The following is a 14366-nucleotide window of genomic DNA, read 5'->3' as shown; positions in this document are numbered from 1 at the left end:
CCTTGAAAGTTCCATTGGAAGAGTCTATTAGACTGGGGTTAGAGAGGGCCTGCAGCACAGCTCAGGTTGCACCAGAGTGAGCTAACTCAAGTCATTCAGGAACCGAACATGGGGATCGTGGGTCTTTGACATCAATGGTAGTATCCAGACCTTTCAGCTCAGAAACTTGGCATAGACCAACATCTCATACCTTATGTCAGGATGAGTTTAAATGGGTACAAGATTTAGATTTAAAAGATGATAATATAAGCAAGTTAAAACAAGGAATAGTTTACCTCTCAGATCTATGGAAGGAGAAGGTATTTATGACCAAAAAAAAGGGATGGAGAGCATTATAAAATGCAAAATAGATAATTTGGATGAAATTAAATCAAAAAATTTTTTGCAGAAACAAAACTAATGCAGTCAAGATTAAAAGAAAGGCAATAAGTTGGGAAATAATTTTTACAACTAGTGTTTCTGATAAAGTACTCATTTTTAAAATATATAACTGATTCAAATTTATTTTAAAACTCCATTTGATAAATTGTCAAAGGATATGAACAAGTACTTCTCTGATGAAGAAATTAAAGCTATCTATAGTCATATAAAATACTCTAAATAATTATTGATTAGAGAAATATAAAATGAAACAACTCTGAGGTATCTTCTCACACACTCAAAACAAAAGATCATTGAAATCTCCATTTGCATTGAGTTGGAAAAATAAATAAATTAATTTTAAAAAATAAACTATTTTTGAGCTCTTCTAAGAGGACTTTTTTTTCCTTTTAAGATCAATTCATATTCTTCACTGGAGCTTTATATGTTGACCATTTTCTAAAGTACTTTTCTTAGATAGTGTTTTGATCTCCCTTGTTGCCACAGTATCTTTCTATAAGTTGTTTTTTTCTTTTTCTTTTTTTCTTCCTTACATTTAACCTAGTTCATTGGCAAAAAGGGATACTGTTCCAAGCTACTTGATGCCTACTCACTGATTTTCTATTTGCTGGGGAGTTAGTGGGCTTCAAACTGCTGTGGAGTCTCCTACCCTAGTTATGCCAGTTAATATCGTTTGGGGGCTCACAAATTGCTTTCTACACTAGGCCTGGAGAGTTCTTAATTGGCTTGTCATTGGCCTGCTGAACCAAGACCTAGGCTACTTGTTTCCTGATCTTTGTCACAACTGATAGCTTCCTGTTATCTTCAACTGCTCTAACCTGTACTAGGCAATGGTTCTCCTTCACCTGAGAGAGATAGATCTTTCCTGGAATTTTTCAAGATATATTAAGCTGGAAAATTGTTATAGTCTGTCTTTTTATAGGATCTGTCCTGAAGAATCTGTTCAGGGGCTTGATCATTGTTTCTGAGTGAAACTGGAAAAAAAAATCTCAGGGAAATTATTGGGTTTTCTTTGTCATCTTGACTTCATTACTAGAGAATACCCAAAATTAAGCAGCATGAGTTAAATGGTGAGCTAACAAAGAAGGGATACAAACAATTGGGAAAAAAACCCTGTCATAAAATCCCAGAAAAAAACAAATTATCCATGATGAAAATATGGTTACTCATTTAAAAAAAAACTGATAGGTTGAACAGGACAGGAGTATGAGAAAAAAGTCATTCAATTTGTTATTACACTGATAACTTTGAAGCATGGAATTTTAATTGTGAAATTATGTAAAAATATAATTACAAAATTTCATTAAGTGAGAGAAATGAGAGCAAAAAATATCTGAAGATATCTTTTTCCCAATATTCTCATTTTCCCCAAACCTATAATTTTAGCTTTATAAGAAGGTATGCTTTACAGAAACATTTTATTTTTGAAGGTTTTTAGAGAAGAAACAATTATATAAGGAGTGACTGAAGATATGAGAGAGAGAAAACAGATGATAGAATCCTACATACAAAGAACAACAAGTCAATTTAGCTTGATCATTGAGTTAATCATGGGAATAATGAGCAAAAGATCTTGAAAGACACATTGGAATCAAATTGTAAAGGGTTATAATTGCCTAGTGGAAAAAGGAGGAATAGAAGGTCTTTTTTTCGAGTGTAATGTTTTGGTTATAGATATAGATATATAGAGATAGAGAGATAGAGATAGAGATATAGAGATGATAGAGATAGATATATAAGTAATTTTCAAGCTGTAGGTTTTCAAATGATAAATAGGAGAAGAAAGCAACTAGAGTCAGAGAGACAAATTAACATCCTATTACATTAATTCATGAAAGAGATGACAAGGGCGTGAACTTAGGAACTAACTGTGTCACTATTAAGGCAAATTGCAAAATTAGAAAAGATAAGGTGAAGAAACTCATTTTATTTGCTTTTTAAGAGTAACTATTAGTATACTAACTGAAAAGCTATACTATTAGGATGAGATTATATTATGGAAAATGGATGGAGATTATGGAAAATAATTTGAAATTCCTTATACCAGATCATAAAAGGCAATTTATATTAAACCCATCCATATAGGCAACAATAGGAATAGATATCACATAGAAACAGAGTATGCATTTATTTAGAATTTATTATGTACCAATTCAACTTTAAAACAAAATAAGAAACTCATAAAGTTATCTTAGACATGTTTCTTACTCAAATGTTTCTTACTCAAATGATCTCCTGCATTAATGAAGAGACCTTAAAAATTCCACCCCTTCTCTCCATATGTCCATATATTTACTCTCCAATAGAGTAAATTTAGTTATTTCCTTTCTGGGGGAAGTGTGAGACTTGTGTTTAATTGAAATAAGAAGTTCCAAATGTGAAAATATACTATATCAATGTAGACTGGCAATTGCTCTGCAAATCTTAAGTCTTATAAAATTATCTGGCACTAAGAGAAGAGATGATTTTCCAGAGATATGAGAAAACTGAGTCACTAATGAACTTTTGGTAGAGTTGTGAACTGATCTAATGATTCTGGAAAACCATTTGGTGCTATGTCCAAAGGGCTGTAAAACTGGGTGTACATAGTCTTTGGTCCAGCAATACCTCAACTAAGCCAATATCTCAGAGTTCATAAAAAAAGAGACTAAGAAACACATGGACAAAAATATATATCACGCTTTATTTTTTTAGTGGCAAAGAACTGGAAACTGAGGGGATTCATCAATTGCATAATGACAAGCACAAATTGTGCTATATGAATGCAGTGAAATACTTTTATGCTATAGGAAGTGATGAGCAGGGAAATTGCAGAAGATCCCAGAAAAACTTAAATTAACTAATATTGAATGAAAAGAGTAGAAGCAGTACACAGTAACAGCAACACTGAGTAACGATCAACTATGATAAACATAGATCCTCACTACAGAGTAGTGATGAAAGATAATTCAAAAATCTTGTGACGGAAAAAGCCATCTTCATGCAAAGAAAGAAATATGAAGTCTGAATGCATATAAAAGTATACTATTTCACTTTTTAATTGTTTTTATTCTTTCCTATTTTTCTTCTTTTATTTTGATTCTTCTGTCACAGTATAATGTGGAAATAGGTTTAACATGATTGTGTGTATGTAAGCTATATCAGATTGCTAATTGGCTAGGGGAGGAACAGGGAGGGAGAAAATTTTACAAAAATTAATGTTAAAATGTATCTTTACTTTTAATTGGAAAAATAATTTTAAAGCTATGGAGTGTCAGGGCGGCTAAGTGGTGCAGTGGATAGAGCACCGGCCCTGGAGCCCGGAGTACCTGAGTTCAAATCTGGCCTCAAACACATAATAATTACCTAGCTGTGTGGCCTTGGGCAAACCACTTAACCCCATTTGCCTTGCAAAAACCTGAAAAAAAAAAAAGCTATGGAGTGTGGATGCAGATCAAAACAGGCTATATTTAATTTTTTTAAAATTTGTTTTATGTTTTTGTTCTTTCCCATTTTCTGATTCTTATTTTTACGACATGACTAATTTGAACTATGTGATTTTAAAACATTTTAACTATATTAGACTACTGATTATAATGAGGAGATGGGGGGAAGGGAAGGAGGCAGAAAAATATGAACCTCAAAGTTAATGTTGAAAATTATGTTTACATGTAATTGGAAAAGGTACAATAGCATATATATTAAAATGACTTCTTCAGAGTTATGCAGCAGTTATGTCTAATGAGAAAATTTGAACTTAGATTATTCCAATTCTGAGGCAACTTTCTATCCATTAACTCATCTTGCTTTGTTTTTTTTTCTGTGTATACATACATGTAAGATTATGTGAAATAAAAGCCTTTTATACATCATATACATTTGTATTCTCTGAATATGAGTTTGTATATATGTATATTCCATTTTCCTCCAAAAAGTAACTTAAAAATGCTAATTAATCTAACTATTCCATTTTCTATGTCTTGTCTTCCAATGATTTTCATATATGAATGTCCTTGAAATCAGTTATTTCATTTGTATCTTATGTCATTTTGTATGTAAATTTATTCTTTCACTATTTTTCTTGAGAAAATCAATTTCATAAATTCCTAATATACTCCTTGAACATTTCACAAATGAGTAAACATTCTGAGCAGTTTAAATCAAAGAAGTCTTTCAGTTCCTACATTTACTTATGAAATAAAAACCTAAGAGTTATTCCTTTTGTTAAATACAAATTCATATCTACAGCCTTTATTTATTGGAAAAATTTTCTTTTAGAGTTCTTCAATTGCCATTATTTTTGACAAATATCTCACCATTTCAATGATGATAGTTAATTGAAAATTTAAAGATGGTCTAAGGATTTTGTGATTTTTTTATAACTTTCTCTTTTTTACCTTTTTATTACTATTCTTGAAGAATCAAAACTAATCCACCAATTAAGTATGATCATTTTTTCTTTGTTTTATAATTTGCCAAGATTAAGGAATTTATCAACTAGAGACTAACTTAAGCGTAATGAGCATCTTTGTGCTTAGCTAGGTTAATCTTTAAGTAGTCTTTCACCTTGATGATTCTCAAAGAAATTCTACCAAAATGTACATGTTAATTGCATATCCTTCAAAAACAAAACGATCACCTTTTTTTCGTATCATGAGGATTCAGAGTAGGGTAGTGAAAGAGGAATTCTAAATTATAAAAATTCGATTATTTTCTCTTAATTTTATATGCTAAAACTCGTATCTGCCCTAATTGTGGTTTTTATGAAATTTTGTTTTTGCATGCTCTCATTTTCACTAATTCTAATAAACATACATGTAATATACTACTAGGATAGACTGCATACCTGTAAAAATATGAAATGTTTTCTTCATTTATTTTGAGTTTATTGGTATTATTAAGAGGATAAACAGAAATGGGTTAGTCTGTGTTTTATAGAACTTCCATTTAAAAATATCTTCTTTCTAAATTGCATGTGTTGTTTTGTCTTCACTTTGCAATTTTTAAAGTTAAAGTCTAATATTTAGTGGAATAAAAGAATATCTAAGTTTGCTTACTATGGATATCATTTATATGTATATATATATATATATATATATATATATATATATATATATATATATTTAATAGGCTTAGTTTGTTTATTTGAAATTTGCACAGTTTCTCTAATCTTTGAGCTCAAAATCACATACAACCAAAGTAGAACAGACTCACCTCTTTAAATGAACAATTGGAATTTCCCATTGACCTAAGGTAGAAAGGTACCTCAGAGTTCTACCAAGCCTATCTCATCACTTTATAGATGAGTAAAGTGCAAGGAGATTGTAATTTGCCCACGTTCACAATAGTATTATGCATAATCAGTATTTTTTCTTTGTGTTACATTTATTTTCTTCTAAACAAAAAGGATGATTTGTAATTAATGAAAACGAAATGCACTGATCTTGATAAAGTATGATAAAATTTGATAATTAAAATTAATTAGGAAATATCCAGTCTTAACTAAATAAAGTATCTGAAACCATTTATAGAACTATGGACCACTATAGTGTGAAATGTAGAACTTCATAGCACTATAGTCTCTGTTAATGTTACAAAAATTAAGAAGTAATGCTGCAAGAATATCCTTGTCACATGTAAAAATATTTTCCCCTTTGTTTCTAGGATGAGTTTATTTTTTTTCTAAGTATAACTCTATCCTAATTCTTCCTGAAATTGCTGAGTATACCAGAATTTGTGAGCTTCCTTAATTTAGATAAAACTCTTGACTAGATCTACCAAAAAAATCTACACTTGTTCCCTTTTGGTCAATCATTAAACACCAATAAAGCCATAACCACACTACTACAAATAAACAAGAACAGAAGAAGTAAAACTTAAAGAAAAAAAACTACTCTAATTTTACTGGTCATCTTTCCCCACTGTTATTTCATAGATATAAATGTAATCTTACAAAACAAAATTTAAAAAATTAACTTTTAGTCATTTCTTGTCTAACAGGGGATTTATATATCTCAAATCTATATCTCTTAAAGCAAATTGAATCAATGAAAGTCTCTTAAAATATTATGGAATAAAACAAATGTGTTTTATTCCACAAAAGAAAATGTCTTTGGTCCCTGTTCTCTGTTTGGTGAGAGTTTTCTTGATTAATACTGACTCACACCCTCTGCAATGTTGATCCCTTGAAAAGCTTTGTACCATTCATGTGATCTCTTGGTTGACATTCAGAAATCCATTATTTTGAAAGGAGATTTTGCATGAATTCTCTCAACTGGAAAAAAACCCATCATTTTGTTTTCATTGGAAACCTTCAGAGCTATTCTAACACCAGCAGATACATTTTTGTTGTCTTCTTACATTAACTCTTTTTACATAGCTGGCTTTGGAAGCAATAATCAAACCAATACTTTTAATTCTGGAAAACATATGTTAATCAATTACTATATAGAACCATTTAACAACATTCCTGTGATTTCTGAATCCATATTTTTCCTCACTTGTCTCCACTATTTTGCCTTTGTTTTATGTACTTTTTGGAATGTAAGCTCTTTAATGACAGGAAGTATCTTTTTCTACATGTATCCTCAGCACTCAGCAAAGTAGTTAGCATATAACAAGCATTCAAGAAATATTGTAAATCTTTTAAAATGTCCTTTTTCATAAATCCATATAGATTTACTTCCTTCTCAAAAGTCTCACTTATGTAAAAATGCTATTTTTAATTTATAAAAGAAAAGAAAAAGAGAATCTCCTTTCACCACTTATCTTTTCTAGGCATATCAAAATTTTCTGTGCAGATTGTTTTTAGTTTCATACAAAGTTATTTTATCTTTTTGCAAAGATCTCTGGATCTTTATGTAATTTATCAAAAATCTCTCTAAACTTTAAAGATGTGATATTCTCAACTTTTATTATTAAATTTTAAAAATTAATTTCTACATGTATTTAAAATGCATTAGAAAATCTGACATAAGATATTGTATAAAAATTTTGGCAGAATGTTGCTCAGTTTTCCTAGGATGTTTTACTTTAAGTGATCTTTGGTGTGCTTTTATGTTTTCTGTTTTATCTTTGTTATTGCATTTCATTTTTTTCTAATTCTCTCTTCGTCAAACCTGCTGGATCTAACTCTCAAATTTTTTTTAGGTTTTTTGCAAGGTAAATGGGGTTAAGTGGCTTGCCCAAGGCCACACAGCTAGACAATTATGAAGTGTCTAAGGCTGGATTTGAACTCAAGTACTCCTGACTCCAGGGCTGGTGCTCTATCCACTGCACCACCTAGCTGCCCCAACTCTCAAATTTTAAGAAAAGTCAAATACTTTTGACAGCTGCTACTTTAAAAGATATAATGATGATAAACTTTGTTACAATTTTATCATATTCAATGAAATATCTCCTTGATAAATTGACTGATATAGCAATAAAGTGTTAAGTAACATTGGTAGTATTGCCATGTTTATTATACTTGTATAGCATAGCCATGAACACTGTATATTACTCCAACTATTTAAGTTGTATTTCATTTCTTTGAAGAGTAATTTGTAATTAAATATAGATAAGTTTTTGTTTTGTTCCAGGTCCCCTGAGGATTATGTGGCTTTGCCTTTCAATTACTGCTTCTTTGACTTTGCTACTGTTGAATTAAAAGTGCAGTTGATTTTTGAGGATCTAGTTTTAGCTTATAATTTTGTTGAAGGTATTGTCTTATATTTCTCTGATGATTCTCTAGGAGCTTCCTAATATAATATTGTACAATAAACAAATAGGGTTTTTGATATCATTCCAGAACTTAATCAACTATAGTGGGAAGACCAGCCATTCTTGTTTTACTCCCATATATACTGGAAAATTACTCATATATTTACCATGTATTTGGTGCTTGCTTTTGGTTTTTGATATGTGCTTTTTATGGTGCTAAACTAGGTCGACATATGCCTATACTTTATATTTTTAAAAGTTATTTCCAAAACTGAACATTGAACTTGTTAGTGACTTCTTAATGCATCTATTGAGATATTTATGTAATTTTGGTTGTTTTAATTCCAAATTCTAATAATAATTAATTCTAATTTGTTTATTATTTTCCTAATGCTATACTCCTAGTATAAATCCTACTTGATCATAATGATTGATTTTGCAATAAATAATTGTAGTTTACTTGAAATAATTCTGTGTAAATTATTTGAATCAATATATTCATTAATGTTAAATTATCTAGCCTCATCTAACTGTTCTAGTGATGGAAATCTGAGGGTAAAGCAAGTTGATTAGATGTCAAAAGAATTATAACTGACCTCTTTTGATCATCAGTAGTTGTGTGAAAAATCTCTCAAAATTGACACTTTCTTATTTTTAAAATGGAAATTATAACCCTTGTTCAATCTTATCTTAAAGAGTTTTTGTGTTAACTAAATACAAAATGTCACCACCATCACCACCACTACTACCACCACATCGACTATTATTACTATTACTACTTTGTATTTTGAGGAATTTCTTATTTCATTAATTACCCACACCAGTCATTGAAGTAGGTGACAATCTATCAGAGCTATCTCATATTTTGCTACTCATTTCTATGTTTTTCAATAAATATTCCAGTGAGCTACCCAATTATGATCTCTTTTCTATAATTTAGCACCACTAAAGTAACACTGTGGCCTCTTTTATCTTATCCTTGCTTTTGTGATCAGCTTAAATCCTTCTCTTCTAGTCTTACAAGCACTCTATAAATTTCTTTTATGCCATTCTTTTTGTTGCATGTTGTCCTTGGTAACATACTGTCTCCTTTGTAAATTTTCATGCATTTTAAATTTTTTAAGTTATTAAGAATTTTATGCCTTCTAGGACTATGTTGTTCTATGGTGCATAGCCCAATTGAATAACAGAGTATATTGTTGCTAAACAGATGGATATTTGTAGCCCAGGATATCTGGGGTCGTTGACAGTTATGAACAGCTTCTTAAATTAAATATAAGTGGATCACTTTTACTATTGAGTTCAGATCCAGCTCACTGTTTATTAGTAGCACCTATTCAAAATGGGCTAATTCGATGGATTGGATGTCACAATTTGAGGAAAATACATTTTTCCAAATACTTTTTTTGTTTTTAGTATTGTGATTGGTTAAAACAATCTCTTTCTTACAACTGCAAATTTCAGTGAGAACTTTACTTCTTTCTGACACTGATTGAGGGCTTTGTTAACTATCAACAAGAACATTTGGTGAACCTTGAAACCAACAATCATTTGAAGTCAGATTTGAACTCAGGAAATCTCTTTCTTTTTAAAAGTCACTTTTTCATCTGCAAAATAAAGGCAAATATTTTGACAAAATTACACATTTTCTATTTCAAAAATACTTGTTATTTAAATAAATAAAAATATTTTCTAAAAATGAATATACCCCAAAAAACAAAACAAAAATAAAGCAAAACATTATGCATAAAACTTGAAGGTATTTCCTGGGGAAATAAGCTACAAATACGTGAATACTGAGTTGGGGAATAGCAGAGAGAACACTGCATTATTTTATGACTAGCTATAAAAGGGGAATATGTAGTCAGAGGAAATAGATATAAAATTTCAAGTTTATCTCTTATGCTCTAGGTCCCCTTGTATATAGTATTTAACTATCCAGGTCATCAACTTTCCCACTTGAAAATATATGAAATCTCACTTCCCATTTTAAATTTCTCTAAAATGTCATGAAATTTGAAGTTTACTTACAGGCTTATTCCTGGATGCAGCCAAGATGGTGGAAGTTACTGGAACAAAAATTCCCTCTGAAACAACCTTGAATGAAAGCTCTACACCTAAAACTATAGAACACACAATAAGACAAGTGGAATAACTTTATAGTTCAAGATATCTTCAAGGAATTCTGGCTTACTTGGATAAAAGGGGAGAGAGCCCAGTCTAAGCAAGGGAACTGGGAAAACAATGGGAGATTCTTACACAGAAGAAAAATCAATAACTGAAACCTGATTCCAGCTGAGTAGATCCGTATTACAGTAGGCCAGCAGTAAGGGACCCAGCCCTATGAAGAAAGCACACTGAGCTCTGGAGGCAAGCTTTTCATGGATTATCCTAAATTGGGGAGCAAGCTTTGAACACCTGAGATGCCAGAGCAGAAAGCCTAGAATCAGACTGATGGTCTCTAGCCAAAAAACCTTGGGAATGCATCCTCTATGTTCCAGGATCAGAACTTAAGCAAAAAATCAAACAAAGAACTAATCATAGAGAACTACTATGATGATAGGGAAGATCAAAGTACCCACCATCTCAGAAGAGAAAAGTAGGAACAAAATGCCTACATGTAAAGTCTCATAGGGAATTGTGATTTGGTCTCAAAAACAAAAAATCCTCTTGAGTGAGGGCAAAATATATTTTAAATACTAAAGAATAAAAGAAAAAGTTAAGAAAAGAAATGAAAATCATATAGGAGAATTATGAAAAATTGGAAAAGGAAGCAAAAAATAACTGAAGAAAACCATTCCTTTAAAAATTAATTGACCTCTCAGCAGTTATGGACAACACCATCTGCATCCAGAGGAAAACAAAGCAAAACAAAATAAAACAGAAATCACAGAATCTGAATGAATATTATGTTCATTTTAAAAAGAACTTGTCAGATTTTTTTCCTTCCTATCCCTTGATTTTCTTTCTTTTTTTTTCTTCAGTCCTTATTCTTCATAAACAAAAACAACTAATATGTTAACGTATTAAACTCAAATGAGTAAATATTACTAGACATTTTGTTCCTAATAGGAGGGGGAGGGGAAGTGAGGGTGATAGAGTGTGTAACATAAATATGCAAGTAGATGAATGTTGAAATCTTTCATAGCATGTAATTAGAAAAATAAAATGAAGCATCAATAAAGTAAAAGAAGGCTAATTCGCTGAATGTAAAAAGAAAACACTTTCAAAAGTAAAATAAACCAATTGAAAAAGGAAATACAAAAGCTAATTGAAGAAAATGAATCCTTAAAAATTAGAGGTGGACAAATGAAAACTAAGGATTGTATAAAACATCAAGATTAAAACAAATAAAATCAGAAGCCTAGAAAATATGTGAAAATGTAAAGTACCTCTTAAGAAAAAAAAAATGACCAAACTGAAAATAGATTCAGGAGAGATAATTTATGAACCAATGGTTTAACTGAAATCCATAATCAAATAATAAGCCTGGGCTATATCTTTCAGGAAATTACCAAGGAAAGAGTCCTAGTATCCAAGAGCAAGAAGATAAAATAGTCCTTGAAAGAATACATTGGTAACCACTAGAAAGAAAATCTAAGATTTTAAAAAAAATACTGTGATCTAATTTCAAAATTCTCAGCTAAAGGAGAAAATAAGAAACCAGAAAGAAGTAATTTAAATGCAAGGAAGCCACATTAAGGATTATATCGGACTTATTATTCTCAAGTTTAAAAGAATGGAGGGCCTGTAATAATTTGATATTCAAAAGTGCAAAGAACTTTGAAGTACAGCCAAGAATCAACTACAGTACACAATCCAGCATATATTTTCAGTAGAAAAGATGGAGTTTTCACACCATTAGAGGACTTTCAAAATTACATAATAAAAAGACAAGAACTAAACAGAAAATTTTATCAACAAATACATGATTCAAGAGATGCCTATAAAGGTAAACAGAAAAAAAAAATATTAGTCAACAGACTTAACTGTTTCCATTCCTACATAGGGGAGACAAATAACTCTTGAGAATTCTATTTCTGTTAGAACAGTTGAAAGTAGTATACATAGTCAAAGGGTGTGGTTATAAATTGAGCATGATATTATGATAATTTTATCTCTTGAGAACTGTATTTCTATTAGGACAGTTGATAGCATACTGAGACAAAGAGTGTGAGTATGAGATAGGTACAAAACACTTAAAACATATAAAAGGATTATATTGGGAGAAGAATAAGGCAGATCAAGGTAAATAATATCATATAAAGAAACACAAAGGACCTATTTAGTAAATGGAAGAAAGGGAAGGTGTGAATATTGAATAAATCTTGCTCTCAATACATTTGGCTGAAAGATGGAAAAACATTCATTCCCAATTGAGTTTAGAAATTTATCCCACCCTATAGAGAAACAGAAGGGGAAAGGTGTAATAAAGGAGGGTGAAGGGGTGAAGTCTTGATAAAAGGGAGGGGAAATCAAAAAAAGGGAAAATGGAGAAAAAGGAAAATGAACTGATATAAGGGAGGGTAAATCCAGGAACATGTAGTCAGAAGCAAAATACTGATTGAAGAGGGATAAGGAACAAGGAGAAAAGTGTAAAAATGCAGAAGGTAGGGTGGATGGAAATATAGGATTAGCAATCAAAAAAGTGAATTTAAAGGGAATAAACTCTGCCCAAAACTGAAGTGAATATTATAGGGGATTAGAAAACCAAATCCTAAAATAATGTGGTTTACAAATACACATTTGAAAAAGAAGTCACCTAGAGTAAAAGACAAGCAGAATATTTTATGACTAAGCTGAAGTTAAATAAACAGGAGGAGTAATGATTATCTCAAACAAATCAAAAGCAAAAAAAGAGATCTAATTAAAACAGAAAAGGAAGGAAATTACAGCTTCCTAAAAATTAACATTGAAAATGAAATAATATTAATTAAGTGTTATAGCATTCAAATTCTTAGAGGAAAAGCTAAATGCAGGAAAACGTAGAAAGTGAAAATGTAATAATGGGGGAACTCAAACTCCCTCTCTCAAGATTGGATAATAAAGTGATTGGAATTTTTGACAAGTTATATATCTTAGACCTCTGGAGAAAATTGAATGAAAGAGAAAGGAATATATCTTCTTCTCTGTAGTATATGATACCTATGCAAAAATTCAACATGTTTTTGGGTGATGAAATAAAATTGCATGTATTAAAGAACCATGAAAAGCAAAAGTATTAAATGCATCCTTTTCAGATTGTGATATAATAAAAAACTTCGTGTAATAAGAACCATGAAAACGTAGGTTAAAATATTTAAGAAGCTAAATAATTTAATTTTAGTGACTGAAGGAATCAAATTATTGAATTGTTTAATCAACAATTTCATCCAAGACAATGACAATTATGAGTCATCATACCAAAACTTGTGGGATGCAGCCAACGCAGATATTAAAAGGAATGCTCTATCTCTAAATATTTATATGAATAAAATAAAGAGGAAATCAATGAACTGGGCATGCAACTGAAACAACCAAAAAAAACGAAATGTTAAAAATTCCCAATTAAATATTAAATTAGAAATTCTGAAAATTAAAAAAAATTAATTTTTTAAAAAAATTTAAAATAATTGAGAGTAAAATAATAATTTGAACTCCTTAATAGAATAATAATACATGAAAAAATTAAACTTTGGTTAATTACATTTTAACATAAAGAGGAAAATCAAATTATCAGTGTCATATAGGAATAGGGCAAACCCACCATCATCACCAAATGAGGAGAAAATTAAATGAATAATTTGTAGCTGTTTTGCCCAAATGTATTCCAATAAATCTGGCAATATAGGTGAAATAATGAATATTTGAAAAAAATATAATTAGTCTATATTAGCAGAAGAGAATTTGTAATTAATATCATATCTATTTCAGAAAAAATGAAATTGAATGTTATTGATACCTAAGACTGGAAAAAGCCAAAACAGAAAACAAAAAATACAAATGAATTCCCTTAATGAAAATTTGATACAAAAATGTTAAATGAAAAGTTAGCAAAGACATTACAGCAAGATACCACTAGGATAACACATGATGATCAGGTGGGATTTATACCTAGAAAGAAGGAATGGTTCATTACAAGAAAAACAATCAGCATAATTGATTATATCAATTAAATAACCAAACAGAAATCATATGATTATCACAATAAATGCTGAAAAACCTTTTGACAAAATACAGCATCATCCATTCCTATTAAAAACACTGAAGAACATAAAAATAAATGGATCTTTTTTATGATAGGCAGTATCTATCTAAAACAAAGC

General features: G+C 30.3%; 1 long non-coding RNA gene across 1 annotated transcript; it reads right to left on the bottom strand.

Moving 5' to 3' along the window:
* Window positions 1–9355: 9355 nt before the first annotated feature.
* LOC141501072 (uncharacterized) lies at window positions 9356–12720 on the bottom strand. Its single transcript, XR_012472129.1, has 3 exons — window positions 12052–12720; window positions 10093–10184; window positions 9356–9668 (listed from the first exon to the last, which is right to left on the bottom strand). It is a non-coding gene; the product is annotated as an uncharacterized LOC141501072 (long non-coding RNA).
* Between the last annotated feature and the right edge of the window lie 1646 nt (window positions 12721–14366).

The sequence above is a fragment of the Macrotis lagotis genome, chromosome X (genome assembly GCF_037893015.1).
Source record: "Macrotis lagotis isolate mMagLag1 chromosome X, bilby.v1.9.chrom.fasta, whole genome shotgun sequence".
Classification (NCBI taxonomy): domain Eukaryota; kingdom Metazoa; phylum Chordata; class Mammalia; order Peramelemorphia; family Peramelidae; genus Macrotis; species Macrotis lagotis.
Note: the sequence above shows the minus strand (reverse complement) of the source record. Positions and strands in the feature narration are given on the sequence as shown.